We start from the raw sequence: 21,214 nt of genomic DNA on the forward strand, positions 1-21,214 counted from the left end.
CAATATCAGGCCACTTTTGTTCTGTAGGCATATTGGTAATGGAACCAACATTACTGTATACAGAGGGATCAATAAGCACTGATTTGGGCCTAGATAGATCTTCCCAAATACTTGTATTAGCCAAATCAATCACCCACTTTTGTTTATTGATTACATCAATGTCAAGCATATTCTCTGCTATGTGACAGACCCAAATGTTAATATTCGTTTTCACTAATCCAGGTACTTCAAATGTTACATTAGATACCTGTCTAGCAGTGGAATTACCTGTATTATTAAAACCCACTATATTACACATAGGAGAATTAGGTTTCACAGGTATGTTTTCTTTGGTAAGGCTAATCTCAGATCCACTGTCAATGAGACAATTAATATTTTTACCATTCAGTCCTTGTATATATGGTCTACCATTCTTATCCAATATAACTACATATTGTAATGGCAGAGAAATTGAATCTCGATGTGATTCTATTTTTGCCAATGGCAATAAACCTTCTCTTTCAGTGGCAGCTCCTTTCGCAATGTTATCTGAACTGCTGTTAACAGTCAAATTACTGATCTGTTTGGCTTCAGTGGCATAAGGCAATTCAGTCAAAATTTTATCTTGACAAAAAAAAAAACAGGTTGTACAAAAGCTGATTTTTCATTCTCCATATCTTTAGTTTTTATTTGTGAGTCTCTCTTAAATTTACAGAAATATTTTCTCATATGACCAGATCTATGACAGTAAAGACACGTGATAGGCTCTCCTTGCCTCACTTGTCTGCACCTGTCCTTGTCATTCCTTCTAAGCCCTTGTACACACGGTCGGACATTCTGATTTTGTCCGACGGATTTTGTCCGAAACTGTTGCATACACACGGTCGGACGAAGTTGTCGGACAATCTGATCGTTCAGAACGTGATGACGTTATTTCGTTACGATGGGACTACGTTCAGGCTAGTAGCCAATAGCTTTGGTTTAGCAATTTGATCTGAGCATGCGTGGCACTTTTTTTATTTTTTTTATTTATAACAGGACCCAATCGGGTCGACAGATTACAAAACATTACATGAGACAGAAAATAAACACCTTATTCCGAAAATGCAGAAACCAACAGGGCAAGTTATTATGTCATGCGTGGCACTTTGTCCGATCGGAATTCTCTACAAACGATCGAACAAAGTCCGATTGGATCATGTTGTCGGAAAATTTTATAGCCCGGCTCTAAAACTTTGTCCGTCGGATATTCAGGGTTAGGGTTAGGGCTTAGGGTTAGGGGTTAGGGTTAGGGGGTTAGGGGTTAGGGTTAGGGGTTAGGGGTTAGGGTTAGGGTTAGGGGTTAGGGTTAGGTTTAGGGTTGGGGTTTCCCCTAGAAGAACAAGGTTAGGACTCAGGGATTTGAATAGGGACCTCCCCAAAGGTCAAAGGTCAGGAGGCGTGTCCCCAGAGGTCAAAGGTCAAGTGTCGGGCTGACCCACCACCAGCAAAGTGTTCCGCCTACCCCAACTAAGTCAGGGCATGAAAAAGTCGGGGCTTGAACAAGTCGGGGTAAGTGCTTACAGTCCGATGGAGCCCACACACGGTCGGATTATCCGACAACGCGGTCCGATCGGACATTTTCCGTCGGAATATCCGACCATGTGTACAAGGGCTAAGACTTGTCATTTCTGGCATGTCTGAAGCCTGACTATTTTTGTCACATTGAATCATAGCTACCTCATGTGTGAGATTGCTTTGATTCAATTGTCTCCTAATTTTATCAATGAAGCTTACTATATCATTTACATTTTGATGTTCCTGTTGAAATTGATATTTTGATGATAGGCAACTCCTATCCTCATATTGATTAGTGGTTCCAAATGAATAACTACTGTAGTAGGGAACAGACACAAAAGATACGCTCAGCATCTTTCCAAATAACCGTTCTCCTTTATTATGACACATGTGAAGGTTTTTATACACATGATTACGTAGGTATCACATTAATATTACAATTGTACGTTTATGGTAACAAAGGGCGTTACATAGGCAGGCTAATTCTAATCAGAACTCGAAAGAATGCAAAACATGTACTGAAAACATTATTAGTGCTGTGTGCACAGTGAGGGCATCGTGCAATACACATAAAATAGAATACAATTATATACAGAACCTACAAATTTCCATTACAGTCTCCTCTCTTTTGATCGATATTTTGATCACTAACCATACCCGCTATCACCTTTAACCTGGAACCTCCACACGCTTAGGTGGAGGTAGTCCTGGCCAAAGAGGCAAAAACTCCATTGTGGAGAAAATAATAGCTGAGCAGCTTTTTTCATTACAAAATGACTTTTCACTGTGAAAAACAAATGATTGAAAAGACATATTTACAGAGTACTGGCTGTACACTCCTGTGGCCAGAATGTTTTTCTAGCTTAATTGCTGGTATGCTGACTTATCAGCACATGTAAACACAGACAATTCTACATACAATGGAAGAGGTACAAAAGACAAATATGACTTCCACATGGCTAAACTACTTTTCAAATATATATATCCCTTACAATTAAAGTAATTGAATCAAAAATTACCCTAGAATGTTATCGCAAGAGGTAAACAAATCAAACACAGAGATTTCTTTAATTTAGACATTTTTGCAGTGTCTGGTGTGGATCCAGGTGACTTTTCTTTCAAGTTTTGCAAAACTGTACATGAAATAGATTCCGCTCATTGGAACCCTCCCACCCCCTCCGGCGCCACAATTGGCACCTTTCAGGGGGGTGGGGGGTGCAGATACCTGTACAGTACAGGTATCTGCACCCACTTCCGCCGTAGATTCTGCAGAAGGTACGCCCCTTTCCGCAGAATCTACGCCCCTTTCCGAAAGTCCCCCGCTGCCTGCTGGGAAACACACGGATCCCAGAGACAGCGGGGACCATCCTTATTGCGCAGCGCGACTCGTGCATGAGCAGTAGGGAATCGGGAAATGAAGCCGAAGGCTCCACTTCCTGATTCCCATACCCAAGATGGCGGCGGCAGCACCCGAGAGACGATCGAGAGATAGGCTTCGGGTGCCGACATCGCGGGCGCGCTGGACAGGTAAGTGTCATTATTATAAAAGTCAGCAGCTGCAGTATTTGTAGCTGCTGGCTTTTAAAAAAAAAAAAACGGCGGAACTCCCGGTGGACTCCCGCTTTAACAATCCACAAGTCACCTGGCTTTAGTTTTAGATCCTTCCAAACCTTTAGGATCTGGAATTGGGGAGAAAACACATAAATAAGTTTGTCAAAAACCTTAAAAGATCAGCAACATTCTCTGTGAGATCCGAATGGAGGACTTCAGCTGCTGAGACAAAATATAAGCAAGTGAGTAACACACTCCCAACCCAAATCCCATAGGGAGAGAGTCCAACATCCCCCTATGGGCTTGATAAAATATAGGAAAACATTCAGGAAAAAGTTTTCTAGTTTCTTACTCTACTTTGTCCGCTACATTGTAGACAGTAGGGGGGTGTAAAAATAAAACCTCGAAACTTCTAGTAAGGACTAGTGATGGACGAACGTTTCGCCCGGCGGTCGTTTCGCGGCGAATTTCCGACATTCGCGGTCCGCACGTTCGAACGCCTTTTTCCGTCGTTCGCCGCGGCGGACTTACGTGTTTAATGTATACAAGAACTTTAACCTTTGGTGACACGTTTATCATGTGATACAGGACAGCCAATTGAGACATGACAGCACATGGACACTTGGACATTCCCCCTAACCTATAAATACACCCGATCCGGTGGCCATTTTACATTCTTTCTTCTGTTACGATAGGGACAGGTTCCTGTGTGGAGTAGGGAGAGATAAACCACTAGCTATTTGGTACACAAAAGTTCTTTTCAGGACTGGTATAGGTGTTAGGTGTTGATAGGTTTGCTGTGCTGCTGATTCTTGCAGCAGCCTGAGTGTCTTTTGTTAGTTTAGAGAAAGGGAAAGGACGGTGTATGCTACAGGGACAGCCAGATTAGTCTTTCATCATCATCATCATCATCATTAGCTGTTACTATCAAGGTCCACAAAAGAGCTGTTCCAGTAACCACTAATCGTTCTCTTTTTTTGCCAATTTGTATAGGGACAGGAAGGAAGCAGTGTTGTCAGGCAGTGAGGGTAATTTTAAAGACTTGCTGTTATTATTAGTTCCACAAAGGTTCTTTTCAGGACTGGTATCAGTGGTACAGTAATAGGCTTGTACATGTATAATATTCTTTCTTCCAAATATAGAAAGGATATTATACTTGACTGCTGCCCTTCTGCTGCAGTCTGCTAAACATTCACAACTCACTTGTTCCACAAAAGTTCTTATAAGGACTGGTAACTTGGTATAGGGTGCTACGGTACATAGGCTTGAGTGCGGTACAGTCTGCTGTTCTGTAAGGACCGCTATCGGTCCACAATAGATAGGGTTGACGTGCACCACTGCTGACCGCTGCCCTATACTGCAGCAGTCCTTCAGCGGTATAGGGACTGACGTACAGTCTGCTAATCACTAACACACAACCTGCTTGTTCCACAAAAGTTCTTATAAGGACTGGTAACTTGGTATAGGGTGCTACGGTACATAGGCTTGAGTGCGGTACAGTCTGCTGTTCTGTAAGGACCGCTATCGGTCCACAATAGATAGGGTTGACGTGCACCACTGCTGACCGCTGCCCTATACTGCAGCAGTCCTTCAGCGGTATAGGGACTGACGTACAGTCTGCTAATCACTAACACACAACCTGCTTGTTCCACAAAAGTTCTTATAAGGACTGGTAACTTGGTATAGGGTGCTACGGTACATAGGCTTGAGTGCGGTACAGTCTGCTGTTCTGTAAGGACCGCTATCGGTCCACAATAGATAGGGTTGACGTGCACCACTGCTGACCGCTGCCCTATACTGCAGCAGTCCTTCAGCGGTATAGGGACTGACGTACAGTCTGCTAATCACTAACACACAACCTGCTTGTTCCACAAAAGTTCTTATAAGGACTGGTAACTTGGTATAGGGTGCTACGGTACATAGGCTTGAGTGCGGTACAGTCTGCTGTTCTGTAAGGACCGCTATCGGTCCACAATAGATAGGGTTGACGTGCACCACTGCTGACCGCTGCCCTATACTGCAGCAGTCCTTCAGCGGTATAGGGACTGACGTACAGTCTGCTAATCACTAACACACAACCTGCTTGTTCCACAAAAGTTCTTATAAGGACTGGTAACTTGGTATAGGGTGCTACGGTACATAGGCTTGAGTGCGGTACAGTCTGCTGTTCTGTAAGGACCGCTATCGGTCCACAATAGATAGGGTTGACGTGCACCACTGCTGACCGCTGCCCTATACTGCAGCAGTCCTTCAGCGGTATAGGGACTGACGTACAGTCTGCTAATCACTAACACACAACCTGCTTGTTCCACAAAAGTTCTTATAAGGACTGGTAACTTGGTATAGGGTGCTACGGTACATAGGCTTGAGTGCGGTACAGTCTGCTGTTCTGTAAGGACCGCTATCGGTCCACAATAGATAGGGTTGACGTGCACCACTGCTGACCGCTGCCCTATACTGCAGCAGTCCTTCATCGGTATAGGGACTAAGAGTTTTGTCACAGGGTCATTTAAAAAATGACAGGCAGAGGAAGAGGCAGGCCCTTCCGCAGGGGTGGTAGGGGTAGGGCAGGAGCAACAGGCTTGAGCCAAAGTGGGAAGTTGCAGAAGGTGCGTTCAATTACTTTAAAGGATGCACCAGACTTGGTTGAGTGGCTCGCTCAGCCTTACTCTTCTGCACCCTCCTCATCCTCTCGATCTGCACCCTCTTCTTCACTCTCTGCTATGTGCACCCCCAAAGACACTACCACCAACAACACGACCACCACCACCACCACCACATACCTTCCGCTTGAGTCACTGGAATTATTTTCCGATCCATATCAAGAGGACATTTCTGATGCGCAGCCACTCTTGGTATTGGATCAGGAAGAGGAGGTAGCAACAAGCGCTACTCAGCAGTCTGACGACAGTACCCAGATCAGCCCAAGGAGGAGGTTGGTCCCCGGTGTTGCTGCCTACTCCGAGATCTCTACTTATAGCGGTGGGGAAGGTGACGTTGATGATGACGTGTCTAGTGATGTCACGTGGGTGCCCACAAGAGAGGAAGAGGAGGGGAGTTCAGAGGGAGATATGGACCAGCAGATAGGGAGGAGAAGCAGGAATAACTTACATTGCACAGGAGGGACAAAGCAGACTGCAAATGTATCAGGAGCGAGTCATCGACCATGTACGGTCACATCTGGCGCTCCCAGGACACCGGCACATGGCTCCGCAGTGTGGGCTTTTTTTAACGTGTCCGCTGCTGACAATAGCGTTGCCATCTGCAATCTTTGCAGTCAACGCGTTAGTCGCGGTAAGCCCAATACTCACCTAGGGACGACCGCCTTAAGAAGGCACATGAGCAGCCATCACCGAGCCCAGTGGGAGCAACGGAACACACAAAGCCACACTGCAGGCTCTCACCGTCCAGCCTCGTCTTCTACTTCTCCTTCTCCTCTCTCCTCACAATTGTCCTCCACTCCACCTTCTTTCACGCCAAGCTCACATTTTTCTGCAAAAAGGCAGGCTTCCGTGGGCCTAATGTTTGAGCGTAAAAAAATGATGACGCCGGATAACCCTCTTGCCCAACGGTTGGCGGCTGGCTTGTCAGAACTCATAGCCCGCCAACTACTGCCATATAAACTGGTGGACTCGGAGGCCTTTCGCAAATTTGTGGCCATTGGAACACCACAATGGAAGGTCCCAGGAAGGAAGTATTTCTCAGAGAAGGGCATCCCAGAGCTATATGGCCATGTTCAGCGGCAAGTGAATGTATCTCTGGCACACAGTGTCGGTGCCAAGATACATCTGACCACAGACACGTGGTCTAGCAAACACGGGCAGGGAAGGTATATCAGTTTTACTGCCCACTGGGTGAACCTTCTGACGGCCGTCAAGCATGTAACCCGTGGCACCCGTGTAGATTTGGTTTTACCGCCACGGATTGCATGCAGGCCTGACTCTTCTTCTCCTCCTCCTACTCCATCCTCCTCCCTCTCCTCCTCAGCTGCCTCCTCCTTTTCCGCTGCTAGCGTCTCTTCCGCTGCACCGCCCAAGCTCCCCAGAACCTATTCCACATGCCAGGTGAGACGTTGCCATGCCGTGCTGCGTCTGTTGTGCCTGGAAGCAAAGAGCCACACTGGCCCGGCACTCCTTTCAGCTTTGCGTTCACAGGCAGATGAGTGGCTAACACCGCTCAATTTGACAGTTGGTAAAGTGGTGTGTGACAACGGTGCCAATCTGCTTAGCGCATTGAAACAGGGCAAAATCACGCACGTGCCGTGCATGGCACACGTCTTAAACTTGGTCGTGCAGCGATTCCTTGTCAAATACCCTGGGGTCCAGGACATCTTGCGGCAGGCAAGGAAAATCTCGGCCCATTTCAGAAGATCTTACACGGCCATGGCTCGCCTTGCTGACATTCAGCGGCGACACCATCTGCCGGTCAGACGTCTTATTTGCGATTGCCCGACGCGATGGAACTCAACCTTCTATATGCTTGATAGGCTGCTCCAGCAGAAACGTGCAGTTAACGTCTACCTGTATGAACTCTGCGAAAGAAACGGTTCTGGGGAGCTGGGTTTTTTTTCACCGCGCCAGTGGCTGCTCATGCGCGACACATGCAGACTTCTGCGGCCATTTGAGGAGATCACCAAACTGGTCAGTCGCAGCCATGGCGCCATCAGTGACATGGTACCTTATGCCTTCTTTCTGGAGCGTGCATTGCGTCGTGTCATTGATCAGGCTGTGGAGGAGCAGGAGCGGGAAGATGAGGAAGTCGCAATGCTGGATGAATTCCCAGGGGGGGCTACTCTATCTGAGACAAGTCAACAACAGGAGTCTGATGAGGAGTCAGAGGAGGATGGTGCCGGGGCGGATGAGCAGGAGCAAGAAGAGCATGCTTTAAACCTTTCTGGGATCCCTGTTGTGCGAGGATGGGGAGAGGAGAATGAAGAGGACGACATTATCCTGGATGATGAGCAGGAGCCAGGCCACCACACCGCTTCCACTTTAGTGCAAATGGGGGCCTTCATGCTCCAGTGTTTTAATAGGGACCCCCGTATAAAAAGCATGAGGGTCAAGGACCAGTACTGGGTGGCAACGTACTTAGACCCCCGGTACAAACACAAAATGGCGGAAATGTTACCGCCGTCGCAGAGGGCTGTCAGAATGCAGCACTTCCAGGCCTTGCTTCGAGAAATGCTGCATTCTGCTTTTGCGTGCGCTGGCAGAGGAGCAATTCCCACTCCCAGAGAAGGATTTGCGGGTACCAATCCAACAGCGCCTGCAAGAAGAGGCCGGTTTGAAGATGTGTTGGTGACTTCGGATATGAGGTCATTCTTTCAGCCGACCCATCGACAGGTGTCATCCGGATCCAGCATCAGGGAACGCCTAGACCGTCAGGTGTCCGACTACATTGGGTTAACGGCCGATGTGGACGCTCTGAGGAGTGATGAACCCCTAGACTACTGGGTGGGCAGGCTTGACCTCTGGCCAGAGCTTGCCCAATTTGCAATCGAACTGTTGGCTTGCCCCTCATCCAGTGTCCTGTCCGAAAGGACGTTCAGCGCAGCAGGGGGGATTGTGACCGATAAGCGTACTCGCCTAGCTCACGACAGTGTTAACTACCTCACATTTCTAAAAATGAATGAGGCATGGATCTCGGAGGAATTCAACACATGTGACCAGTAGACCATGTATATGTCTATAAACTATTTTTTTAATCAAGCACACAGACCTTCTTAATTCATTTGGCTCACTTCCTTGACCCAAAAAAGCACACCGTACTATATGCCCCTACCCTCCTCTTTGAAGAGGTTGAGCGGTGTCATATTTCTACTGGGGCTGCTTATGATATCCCTGTGCTGTGCTGACTTCCTCCTGGGGGTTCTTATTATGAAGGGATCACACTATCCCTGTGCTGTGCTGACTTCCTCCTGGGGGTTCTTATTATGAGGGGATCACACCATCCCTGTGCTGTGCTGACTTCCTCCTGGGGCTGCTTACGGTGCTGCTGTCAGTGCTGTATGTCACGGTGCTGCTGTCAGCGCTGTATGTCACGGTGCTGCTGTCAGCGCTGTATGTCACGGTGCTGCTGTCAGCGCTGTATGTCACGGTGCTGCTGTCAGCGCTGTATGTCACGGTGCTGCTGTCAGCGCTGTATGTCACGGTGCTGCTGTCAGCGCTGTATGTCACGGTGCTGCTGTCAGCGCTGTATGTCACGGTGCTGCTGTCAGCGCTGTATGTCACGGTGCTGCTGTCAGTGCTCTGTATTACGGTGCTGCTGTCAGATGCCTCTATCACGGTGCATGTGTCATTCCGGTATGTCACGCTGCTGGTGATCATCTCCTGCACCCTCTTCTTTGCCTACCCTGGTCCCTGACCTTCCCTCTCCTCCATTGCCTTCATTAGCTCCATAGTCCTGAATTGTTAGAACAATTTCCCAAATAAAATAAAAATGCTTGTAGTTATCGATCCCAAATTCACCTCATACATGTATTATGTCATTGTCCAGATGGTGGGACTACGTTTTACCCCCTAATAATTACCACGTGGCCGCAAATTCGACATGAAGGTTTGCAAAGTTCGCCTCCCATTGAAGTCAATGGGGCCCGCGGCGAACGTTCGGTTTCGCGAACGTTTGGGTCCGTTCGCATTTCGCTTTCGCGAAACGTCCCGTCGGAAGTTCGTCCATCACTAGTAAGGACTCTCCTATAAAAATGATTTCCTCTGTTACTCTCTGTAGATTCTGCACTCTGTATTTACGAACTACTTCTGATAACACTTTTTACTATGGCCTTTGCAGTAGCATTTGCCACTAGACATCCAGAAAACCTGTCCATACAAACAAAATACACACTGGTAAGATCCTGACTTGGGCATCTGGATATATCTTTTTGCTATCTCTGGAAGGGATGTTCAGCTTTTGGTAACACCTTTGGTAACGGGTAAAACAAGAAGTGGTATGTTATAAAAACAACTGTGGAGAACCCTGGCTCTACCCCACGCTCATTTACTAAGGCAGCCATAACTGCTTGTGACTGAGGACACGGTCCATGTGTCAAGCTGAAGGGAAAAGAGTGTCTGGCAGACATAAATGATCACCTTTTCCAAAGTCTTGTTTTGTAAGAAGTTGCCCTCTGTGGACCACTTGTGCTTCTCGTTCTGGGGTCCTTAAAGTTGAATTATTAATCCCAGCTATACTGGGCCAGAACTAGGGTGGAATCTGTGAGTTGCACAGACCCAGCAAGTGTCCGGGGCTGTAAATGCAGCATCCGCTGCATTCACACCTGAGCGTAGCTTTTTCAAGCGTTTTTTACCGCGATTGCGGCGTTTTTTTGCCGTGATTCGCGGCGTTTTTTGCCGCGTTTTGTCGCGAATTTGTGCAGGGCAAAAGGTCACCAATGTTAAGCATTGAGCAGATACAGCGTCAAAACGCCCATAGAGACGCGCGTTGTCGCACTAAACGCTCGAATCGAGCGTTTCCATTAGTTTCTATGGGAATGAAAACGCCCAAATCAGGTCCGGAACTTGTTTGAGCTTCAGGCGACTTGGAGTGGAGATGTGAACCATCTCCATTGAGAATAATGTATTTTTTCCCCTCCAGCGTTTTGTAGCTTCAGGCGTAGGGCTACAAAACGCTCAGGTGTGAATGGGGTTAGAGGCGCCTGGTCTGCTTCCATGTGTGAGTTTTACTGTTAGTATGGCTACCCTAGCAAGAACCTGGAAGGCTGAAAACAGCCGATCAAATTAACTTGGCGTGCTTGATTGGTTTACCCGCCGAAGTAAAAACAAACGTCTGGCCCTTCAAATGGAACCAAAAGCTCTTTATATCTCGACTATCTATATAAATATCCACTCTTTTTATAGCTCACAGGCTTTTCTAAAACATGGAGCTCTGCTTCTTGAGCTGGGGAAAAAGGATCCAATGACTCTGAATACAGGGAATCCTTTTGGGTGATAAACTTCATCCTCAGTATAAAACCAGGAATAACACTACAAAACAGTAAATACTCAGGTCTTCAAGGAGTGTGTCCCAGGGGCGGATCCAGGAGGGGGCCACGGGGCAATTGCCCCCTCCAAGAATACCGCAAGCTGATGACAGCGCGGCCGGTTCCGCGGGTGCAATCGCGGCCGTTTCCGCGGGTACCAGCGCGGCCGGTTCCGCGGCCGGTTCCACGGGTGCCAGCAGGCAGGGGAGCAGGGAGATGACATCATCTCTCACTGCTCTGCATCCCTCCAGTTCCACCCTCACTGTGCGGAAGCTGTGTGCAGCAGAGAGATTACATCATCTCTCTGCTGCCTATCTTCACTCTGGACTCAACAAAAGAACACCTTAGCAGAAAAGTGACACAGTAGGTGACAATCCGCAATGTGTGGCAGGCTATGTGGCAAGTGGCAATCCGCAATGTGTGGCAGACTACGTGGCAAGTGGCAATCCGCAATGTGTGGAAGGCGACTGGGGAAGTGACAATCCGCAATGTGTGGCAGGCTACGTGGCAAGTGGCAATCCGCAATGTGTGGCAGACTACGTGGCAAGTGGCAATCCGCAATGTGTGGAAGGCGACTGGGGAAGTGACAATCCGCAATGTGTGGCAGGCTACGTGGCAATCTGCATCTGGTGGCAGGCGACGTGGCAAGTGACAATCTGCAATGTGTGGCAGGTGACGTGGCAAGTGACAATCCGCAATGTGTGGCAGGCTACGTGGCAAGTGGCAATGCGCAACGTGTGGCAGGCTAAGTGGCAAGTGGCAATCCACAATGTGTGGCAGGCGACGTGGCAAGTGACAATCCGCAATGTGTGGCAGACTACGTGGCAAGTGGCAATCTGCAATGTGTGGCAGGTGACGTGGCAAGTAACAATCCGCATTTGGTGACAAGTGACGTGGCAAGTGACAATCCGCATTTGGTAGCAGGCGACATGGCAAATGACACCCTCAGGGCTCCCACTGATTCTGCATTATGGTGAGTTGAACCATTTAATTTTATATTACAATGTAATGATAGAAATAATGCGCTTCAATCATCCTGACACCATAACAACCATGGTGCCGTAATGATTGAAGCGCCAATACCAGCCATTTCCCTGATAAATTGCCCCCAAAAAAACATATTTTATAGCAGTGCCCCTCCCGAGACTGGACTCTGGATCCGCTCCTGGTGTGTTCTGCACGGGGCTCACAGCAGCTGATTCCCACGTCATCAATGTAACACATGTGCTTTTTCTTTGTCTCCAGCCTCCTCCAATAGAGGCAATAAGGTGGCTGGATTCAAATGTACACATTTTTCATTGTTAGATTTGTACATAAACAAAACAAATTCATATTTTGAACCTTTCATTAGACAAACATTTAGTTAGCTATATATTTGTTGTGCAGAATGTCGGACCATTAATAAGTAAATATTCGACCAAAATAATGTCTGAAACTTGTCTAATAGCAACTTTGCATAAAGCTACAGCTCTGATATATCGGGGTGAACCCTTCATTACTGGGTCCAGCTCGCATAGATATAACAATGGCTTGTTTTCTATCATGCTCTTTGTGTAAGAACTCCAGTTTCATGTTTCAAAAAGACAACTTTTTTCCTGGCAATATTATAATAAATGATAAGAATACCCTGCAGTCATGCAGAGATTTCCATAAATCCAAAATATTCTTCTACTTATACCCACTGCACTTACAAGGAAAAGGGGCAAATCATTTCACAATCCACACATTTTGCTTTGGATTTCAAAAATAAAAATACATAAAAACAAAAAGGACCAACAATATGTATGACGGACCAGAAAGCACTCGGCCATCAAAAACTGTAAAACAACTGGCTGCAGGTGTTCTGCCGTATAATGTCCGTCCATCAAATAGTGTCCGGGCCGTACTGCGCATGCGCAGTACGGAACAGATGAAGCTTCAGAAAATCTCCAAAGCTTTGCGGCGCCTGCGCCATGAGTGGAGGTGGTAGCCCCACCATCCAAGCGTACATAGGGTTGTGAATATTAGAAGGCCCCTCGCGGGCGAGCTTCGCTCGCCACGCTTCGGGCTCGGCCTCGCTGCGCTCGGCTCTTTTTTATTCCTACTCTATGTCCACTTGGATGGTGGGGATAGAACCTGGACTCACGGCGCAGGCGCCATTCATCCTCAGCAATTTTCGGAATCTGTGTTGCTGTGTACTGCGCATGCGCAGTACGCAGCGGACACTATCGGATGGAGGACGTTATATGACAAGACACCAGCATGCATCTATCCTAACAGGGTGTGTGGACTTGATGTGATGGTTCTGTTATATTTAAAGCGGTCTTGTACTCAATTTTTCAAGTTGATATAATTTAATTCCCTTAGTACCATAGATGCTCAAAAGACCTTTAAAAAAAAAATAATAATGCTGTAATTACCTTTTAGTAGCAATTAGTTTCCTGACTTCCGGGCTCTCCTCCCGTGGGAGTAGGCGTGTTTATCGCCTTTCCCCAGCCTCGCAAAGCCCTCTGGGAGCTTTGTTAGAGTCTTCCCAGGAATCAGTGGGGAACGGCGTCATGCTGAAATCTCGTGAAATTTCGGAACCAAGGCGCCGGTCACGTGACGAGGGCGTGTCAGAAAAAGCCCTTTTAGAAGTGGGCAGGCAAGTATTTTTTTTGGTTGCCATCACAACAGGGCGGGAACTTCCGCCGCCGCCGCCCGTTGTGATGGCAACCCCCGAAATCTTACGGCGCTGCTCGCTGGTGTCAATGAGCATGCGCAGGATCGAGCGGTGAATGTGCTGGGAGCTCAGCATTCACCGCATCCCGGAACTAAATGCTTGTGGGCTTCAAATGCCCAAAAGCAAAATGGAAACAGCCGGGAGGAAGTTTTATAACTTGCATTTGTGCAAGAAATCGGCAAGCTGGGAAGAATAAAACTACAAGTAGTGAGTACTAGAATTACATGACAAACGAATTACAATGACACAGGAAAAAGAAAAAAAAACGATAGGTCAGCGGAATCCCGCTTTAAATGTTATTACTCTCACATCATGGACCGCACATTAAGTTATTATCAGACTTTAAGATTTCATTTCTGTAGAAAAACTTCCTTATGTATCCTATTCATCTTGGCTTTGTTAAACATTATTGCAGCTGTATTCAAATTAACAACCTCATCTTAATCTTTTTTTCTTTCCACTCAATAAATGTAAAATTACAAAATTGTTATCTTAATCTAAACTAATTCCATTTTTACCAATTTCCCCGACCCCGTTACCCGGATTTAATTTCCAACCAAAGGTTGTCTAAACCAGTTTCAATATATCTATATTTATTAATAAAATTGTTAAACTCATATTAGAAATGAATACTCATATGATAATTTCAATATCACACACATTTATATATGCACAGATAAATGTCCTTAAAGGGGGACATATTACTTAATTTTACTCAATTTCTCTCTTTTTTTTTTTTATGCACTGTTTCCACTATCACAGGATATTACATTTGTGTAAGACACTTGGTTCCCACACTACGTCATATGACGTCATGGGGTTTCGGTGGTTATATCTAAATGATGCACTGAGGCCACAGACATCATTCAGATATTGCCATTTTCAGCCGGCGATTCCCTGCACCATAAGAATGATCATAGTGGCTGTTCCGCCGCTTGATCGTTCTTACGGGCAGCCCCCCCCTCCCACCGCCCTCCGGTGCTCCGATGAAAACGGTGAGTCGGTCACAGGATCCGCCGGCCCCAGCATGTAACCATAGAGATTTCCGGCGGACTAGATTGTCCCCGGAGTCTCTATGATCGTTCGGAGGCCGGGCGCGATTTTATGACGTCACGCCCGACCTCGGTATTCAAATTCAAAAGCGCCGATCTGGGTAGGAAGCCATGATCATTTTTTTTTTTTTGTTTTATTATTCCCAGCCTAGAGGTGAGATGTGGGGTCTTATTGACCCCATATTTCACTGTAAATAGGTCCGATCGTGCCATATTCCTATTACAAGGGATGTTTACATTCCTTGTAATAGGAATAAAAGTCATCAATTTTTTTATTTTATTTTTTTAAGTGTAAAACTAAAAAAATAAAAATAAAATTAACAATAAAAAAAATAAATAATTTAAAGCGGCCCTGTCCCCGTGAGCTCGCACACAGAAGCGAACGCATATGTAAGTCCCGCCCACATATGAAAACGGTGTTCAAACCACACATGTGAGGTATCGCCGCAAACGTTAGAGCGAGAGAAATAATTCTAGCCCTAGACCTCCTCTGTATCCCAAAATATGTAACCAGTAAAAAAAATTAAAGGGTCGCCTATGGGGATTTTTAAATACCAAAGTTTGGCGCCATTCCACGAGCGTGTGCAATTTTGAAGCGTGACATGTTGGGTATCTATTTACTCGGCGTAACCTCCTCTTTCACATTATGCAAAAAAATTGGGCTAACTTTACTGTTTTTTTTTTTTTTTAAGCATGACTGTTTTTTTTCTGAAAAAAACGCGTTCTAAAAATTGCTGCGCAAATACCGTGCGAGATAAAAAGTTGCAATGACCGCCATTGTATTCTCTACGGTCTTTGCTAAAAAAAACATATATAATGTTTGGGGGTTCTATGTAATTTTCTAGCAAAAAAATTTGGAATTTTACATGTAGGAGAGAAATGTCAGAATTGGCCTGTGTCCGAAGTGGTTAATTTGTAACCTTCATTTTACCATGTTTGGAAAACAGATTCAAAAATAATTGTGATCACATTGTTTATCATTAGATTCTTTAACCCGACACATTTTGTTATAAATGTTTTGTCTAAAAAACAGAAATTGGCATTATCACCAACCTCTCATACCAGCTACATTCTTTCAGGAGAGCACAAAGGAGGGGGTCACATTTGCGTACATGACACAAGCGATAGAACTAAAGGTTCCAGCATTCACAAACATACTCAAATATCTCTCTAAAATTGCCTACATTATTCCCATTTGTACACAACACATGTATATCATTCTCTCACTTTATTTTAACGCTTTTTTAATACTTCCTTGCTTAAAGCGGTTCTGCACTCATAATAATACATTTGCCCATTCTGTTGCCTCTAGACCGTACATTTGATAATGCCACATGTTTTTGTTTTTTTTTATTAATCTACCTTTTGTAATTCGTAGTTTTTTATTTTCCTCCCCTGCGGCGATGGGCGGTCTCTTGCGGGGATCAGCATCATTTCCTGCTGAAGCCCGCACTGTCTCCTGGGATCTCGTCCAAGTAATCCCAGGAGACATTGCGGCTAATGCACCTGGAATCTCGCGAGATTTTGGCTAATAGACCCTAAATCTCGTGTGATTTATAGCCGAAATCACGCGAGATTTAGGGTGTATTAGCCGAAATCTCGCGAGATTCCGGGTGCCGCGAGATTTAGGGTGTATTAGCCGCAATGTCTCCTGGGATTACTTGGACGAGATCCCAGGAGACAGTGCGGGCTTCAGCAGGAAATGATGCTGATCCCCGCAAGAGACCGCCCATCGCCGCAGGGGAGGAAAATAAAAAACCACGAATTACAAAAGGTAGATTAATAAAATAAAAAAACATGTGGCATTATCAAATGTACGGTCTAGAGGCAACAGAATGGGCAAATGTATTATTATGAGTGCAGAACCGCTTTAAATTTCTGCTTTCTTTATTGTGTTCTGATATCCTTTGCATCCAATGTATTGTAATACCATACTTCACTTACTCTATCTTCTATGATCAGACGGGCAGCCATAGTGCTCATCCCATCTTCCCTCTCTGACAAACATATAAAGGATTCTGTTTTAACTCTCATTACGGTTTCTTGACTTTACTAGTTGTAGTGCCTGACCCCAAATTCATCCCACAACTTAACATCAAAAAGTCCCTTTCTGTCTCGTGTTAATGTCACTCTTGGCCCATCCTGCTCACATAAATAGCCGTTTCTCTAGCTGTATACTCTGCATGATTCTTTGTCCCTATGGACTTTGGTGGTAACCCAGTTACCCTTTGTGGATCCCTGTCCACTTTAACCATTAATCTAGGGGCTCAGTATAGGCGGAACCGCACCTTCGGTTCATATATAGCGCTCCTCTTGCGCTGGGCATTTTTGAGGTTCTCTTACCCGTCATTCCCTTAATTAACCACTTCCCGACCGCCGCACGACGATGTACGTCGACAGCATGGCACGGGCAGGCATATGGGCGTACATGTACGTCCCTGCCTTCCCGCGGGTCGGGGGCCCGATAGGGCCCCCGCCCGGTGCCTGCGGCGGTCGGTATTCGTGCGGGAGCGATCCCGGACGAGGGGGCGGCCATTCGTTCATGGCCACCCCCTCGCGATCGCTCCCGCACGAATAGGAATCGTTCGTGACATCACTTCCTCTCCTGTAATGTAAACACAGGAGAGGAAGTGATGTATTCTCTCCTCCGTGTCGGTATTTTTCGTTCCGACACGGAGGAGAGCGGATCGGTGAGTTGCACCAACACGTCACTACACAGTAGAACATGCCAGGCACACTCACACCCCCCCGATCACCCCCCCCAATTACCCCTGCCCCCCAGTCACAGTGACACCAATGTCATTTTTTTTTTTTTTTTGCATTGGTGTCATTTGTGACTGTAATAACTGTTAGGGCAGTTAGGGTTAGCCCCCTTTAGTTCTAATGTACCCCCCTAACCCCCCCAATAAAGGTTTAACCCCGTGATCACCCCCCGTCGCCAGTGTCACTAAGGCTGGGTTCACATTGCAGCGGTTTATGAGAACGAATGTGATTCGCACCGCACTGCAGTGCAAATCACATCCGATCTCTGTGCAATTCGAGTTCAGCCATTCGCCGCACCCGCCGCACCCGCCGCACCCGCCGCAAATTCGCACGGGACCCTTTTTTTGGCCCGCAGCAGAATCGGATCGCATGGGTGTTCACACCATGCGATCCGAGTTTGCAGATCGCACTGCGATATGCGAACTGATCTGGGGGTGTCATTAACATTTCACTGACACTCCCAGCAGTCCGCATAGGGCAGTGTGAACTGCCGCCGGGAGGCATGCGATGCGGGAACCCGCCGCGGATTCGTGGCGTTCCCGCATCGCTCCAGTGTGAACCCAGCCTAATAAGCGATCATTTTTCTGATCGCCGTATTAGTGTCACAGGTGACGCTAGTTAGGCAGGTAGGTATTTAGGTTCGCCGCAGCTTTTTATAGCGCCAGGGACCTCCATATACTACCGCATAAAGCCCCCTGATTGCCCCCTAGTTAACCCTTTCACCAGTGATCACCATATAACTGTTACAGGTGACGCTGGTTGGTTAGTTATTTTTTTATAGTTTCAGGGCACCCGCCATTTATTACCTAATAAAGGTTTAACCCCCTGATCACCCGGCGGGTGTCATTTGTGACTGTAATAACTGTTAGGGCAGTTAGGGTTAGCCCCCTTTAGTTCTAAGGTACCCCCCTAACCCCCCCAATAAAGGTTTAACCCCGTGATCACCCCCCGTCGCCAGTGTCACTAAGGCTGGGTTCACATTGCAGCGGTTTATGAGAACGAATGTGATTCGCACTGCACTGCAGTGCAAATCACATCCGATCTCTGTGCAATTCGAGTTCAGCTATACAGATAGTATACAGATAGTATGGCTGAATTCGTGTCGCACCCGCCGCAAACTCGCACGGGATCCTTTTTTTGGTCCGCAGCAGAATCGGATCGCATGGGTGTTCACACCATGCGATCCAAGTTTGCAGATCGCACTGCGATATGCGAACTGATCTGGGGGTGTCAGTAACATTTCACTGACACTCCCAGCAGTTCGCATAGGGCAGTGTGAACTGTCGCCGGGAGGCATGCGATGCGGGAACCCGCCGCGGATTCGTGGCGTTCCCGCATCGCTCCAGTGTGAACCCAGCCTAATAAGCGATCGTTTTTCTGATCGCTGTATTAGTGTCACAGGTGACGCTAGTTAGGCAGGTAGGTATTTAGGTTCGCCGCAGCTTTTTATAGCGCCAGGGACCCCCATATACTACCGCATAAAGCCCCCTGATTGCCCCCTAGTTAACCCTTTCACCAGTGATCACCATATAACGGTTACAGGTGACGCTGGTTGGTTAGTTATTATTTTATAGTTTCAGGGCACCCGCCATTTATTACCTAGTCTCACTAGTGTACCCCTAAATTTAGGGGTGTCTACTTTCCAAAATGGGGTCATTTGGGGGGGGTTTGTGCCATCTTGGCATTTTATGGCCTTCAAAACTGTAACGCCCTTAGAAAGCCTGAAGGCGGTGCTTGGTTTTCGGGGCCCCGTACGCGGCTAGGCTCCCAAAAAGTCCCACATATGTGGTATCCCCGTACTCAGGAGAAGCAGCAGAATTTATTTTGGGGTGTCATTTCACATATGCCCATGGCATGCATGAGCAATATATCATTTAGTGACAACTTTGTGAAAAAAAAAAAAAAAAGTTTGTAATTTTCCCGCAACTTGTGGCAAAATATAAAATATTCCATGGACTCAACATGCCTCTCAGCAAATAGCTTGGGGTGTCTACTTTCTAAAATGGGGTCATTTGTGGGGGTTTTGTGCCATCTTGGCATTTTATGGCCTTCAAAACTGTAATAGGTAGTGAGGAGTGAACTCAAAAATTTACGCCCTTAGAAAGCCTGAAGGCGGTGCTTGGATTTCGGGGCCCCGTACGCGGCTAGGCTCCCAAAAAGTCCCACATATGTGGTATCCCCATACTCAGGAGAAGCAGCAGAATTTATTTTGAGGTGTCATTTCACATATGCCCATAGCATGTGTGAGCAATATATCATTTAGTGACAACTTTGTGTAAAAAAAAAAAAAATATTTTTTTTTGTCATTATTCAATCGCTTGAGGCAAAAAAATAAAATATTTAATGGGCTCAACATGCCTCTTATCAATTTCCTTAGGGGGTCTACTTTCCAAAATGGGGTCATTTGGGGGGGTTTTGTACTGCCCTGCCATTTTAGCACCTCAAGAAATGAGATAGGCAGTCGTAAACTAAAAGCTGCGTAAATTCCAGAAAACGTACCTTAGTTTGTAGATGTGACAACTTTTGCGCAAACCAATAAATATACAATTATTGACTTTTTTTTTACCAAAGACATGTGGCTGAATACATTTTGGCCTAAATGTATGACTAAAATTGAGTTTATTGGATTTTTCTAATAACAAAAATTAGAAAATATCATTTTTTTTCAAAATTTGCGGTCTTTTTACGTTTATATCGCAAAAAATAAAAATCGCAGAGGCAATCAAATACCATCAAAAGAAAGCTCTATTTGTGGGAAGAAAAGGACGCAAATTTTGTTTGGGTACAACATTGCATGACCGCGCAATTACCAGTTAAAGCAGCGCAGTGCCAAAGTGTAAAAAGACCTCTGGTCATTTACCAGCAAAATGGTCCGGTCTGAAAGTGGTTAATTTAATGCCCATTATGACTGGCCAGTCTTCTCTACGTGTGCCTATACCCTTTTGCCTCTAAACTACTTTATCTAGCAGATGTACTACAAATACCTGTGAACAGCACTATTCTTCCCTTTCTCTATAACACTCCGATGGACAGTAGACAGTGACAACATAACATATAACCACTAATCAATACAGTTCGATTTAAGGGGAGTAAAATAGGTACCCTTTGTCCCGAAAATGCCTTACCGATCAATGAAGTCTGATAACTCAAATGTAAGCAAAAGGCTTACCTCAGCCGGCTGATTATCAGAAATTCCCGGATCGTCTCAAGCTCCTCGTTTCGGATACTCAGGGTCACCTGTTAACCCCTCCTGAGCTGGCTCGCCGCCTGAAATGGATATTTTGATGATAGGCAACTCCTATCCTCATATTGATTAGTGGTTCCAAATTAATAACTACTGCAGTAGGGAACAGACACAAAAGATACGCTCAGCATCGTTCCAAATAACCGTTCTCCTTTATTATGACGAATTTGAAGGTTTTTATACACATGATTACGTAGGTATCACATTAATATTACAATTGTACGTTTATGGTAACAAGGGGCGTTACATAGGCAGGCTAATTCTAGTCAGGACTTGAAAGAATGCATAACATGTACTGAAAACATTGTTAGTGCCGTGTGCACAGTGAGGGCATCGTGCAATACATATAAAATAGAATACAATTATATACAGAACCTACAAATTTCCATTACACT

General features: G+C 46.1%; 1 protein-coding gene across 1 annotated transcript in view; it reads right to left on the reverse strand.

Annotated features, from left to right (window-relative positions):
• The window catches only part of LOC143959323 (glutamine synthetase-like), a 53,681-nt gene extending 32,729 nt beyond the window's left edge, over window positions 1-20,952 (reverse strand). Inside the window, exon 1 of the mRNA XM_077468014.1 lies at window positions 20,745-20,952. The gene's annotated coding sequence lies outside the window, so the exon portion shown is untranslated. The remainder of the gene's footprint in view (window positions 1-20,744) is intronic.
• Window positions 20,953-21,214: the final 262 nt, after the last annotated feature.

The sequence above is a fragment of the Lithobates pipiens genome, unplaced genomic scaffold (assembly GCF_037356315.1).
Source record: "Lithobates pipiens isolate NorthernLeopardFrog02 unplaced genomic scaffold, aLitPip1_a1.2 Scaffold_11, whole genome shotgun sequence".
NCBI lineage: Eukaryota > Metazoa > Chordata > Amphibia > Anura > Ranidae > Lithobates > Lithobates pipiens.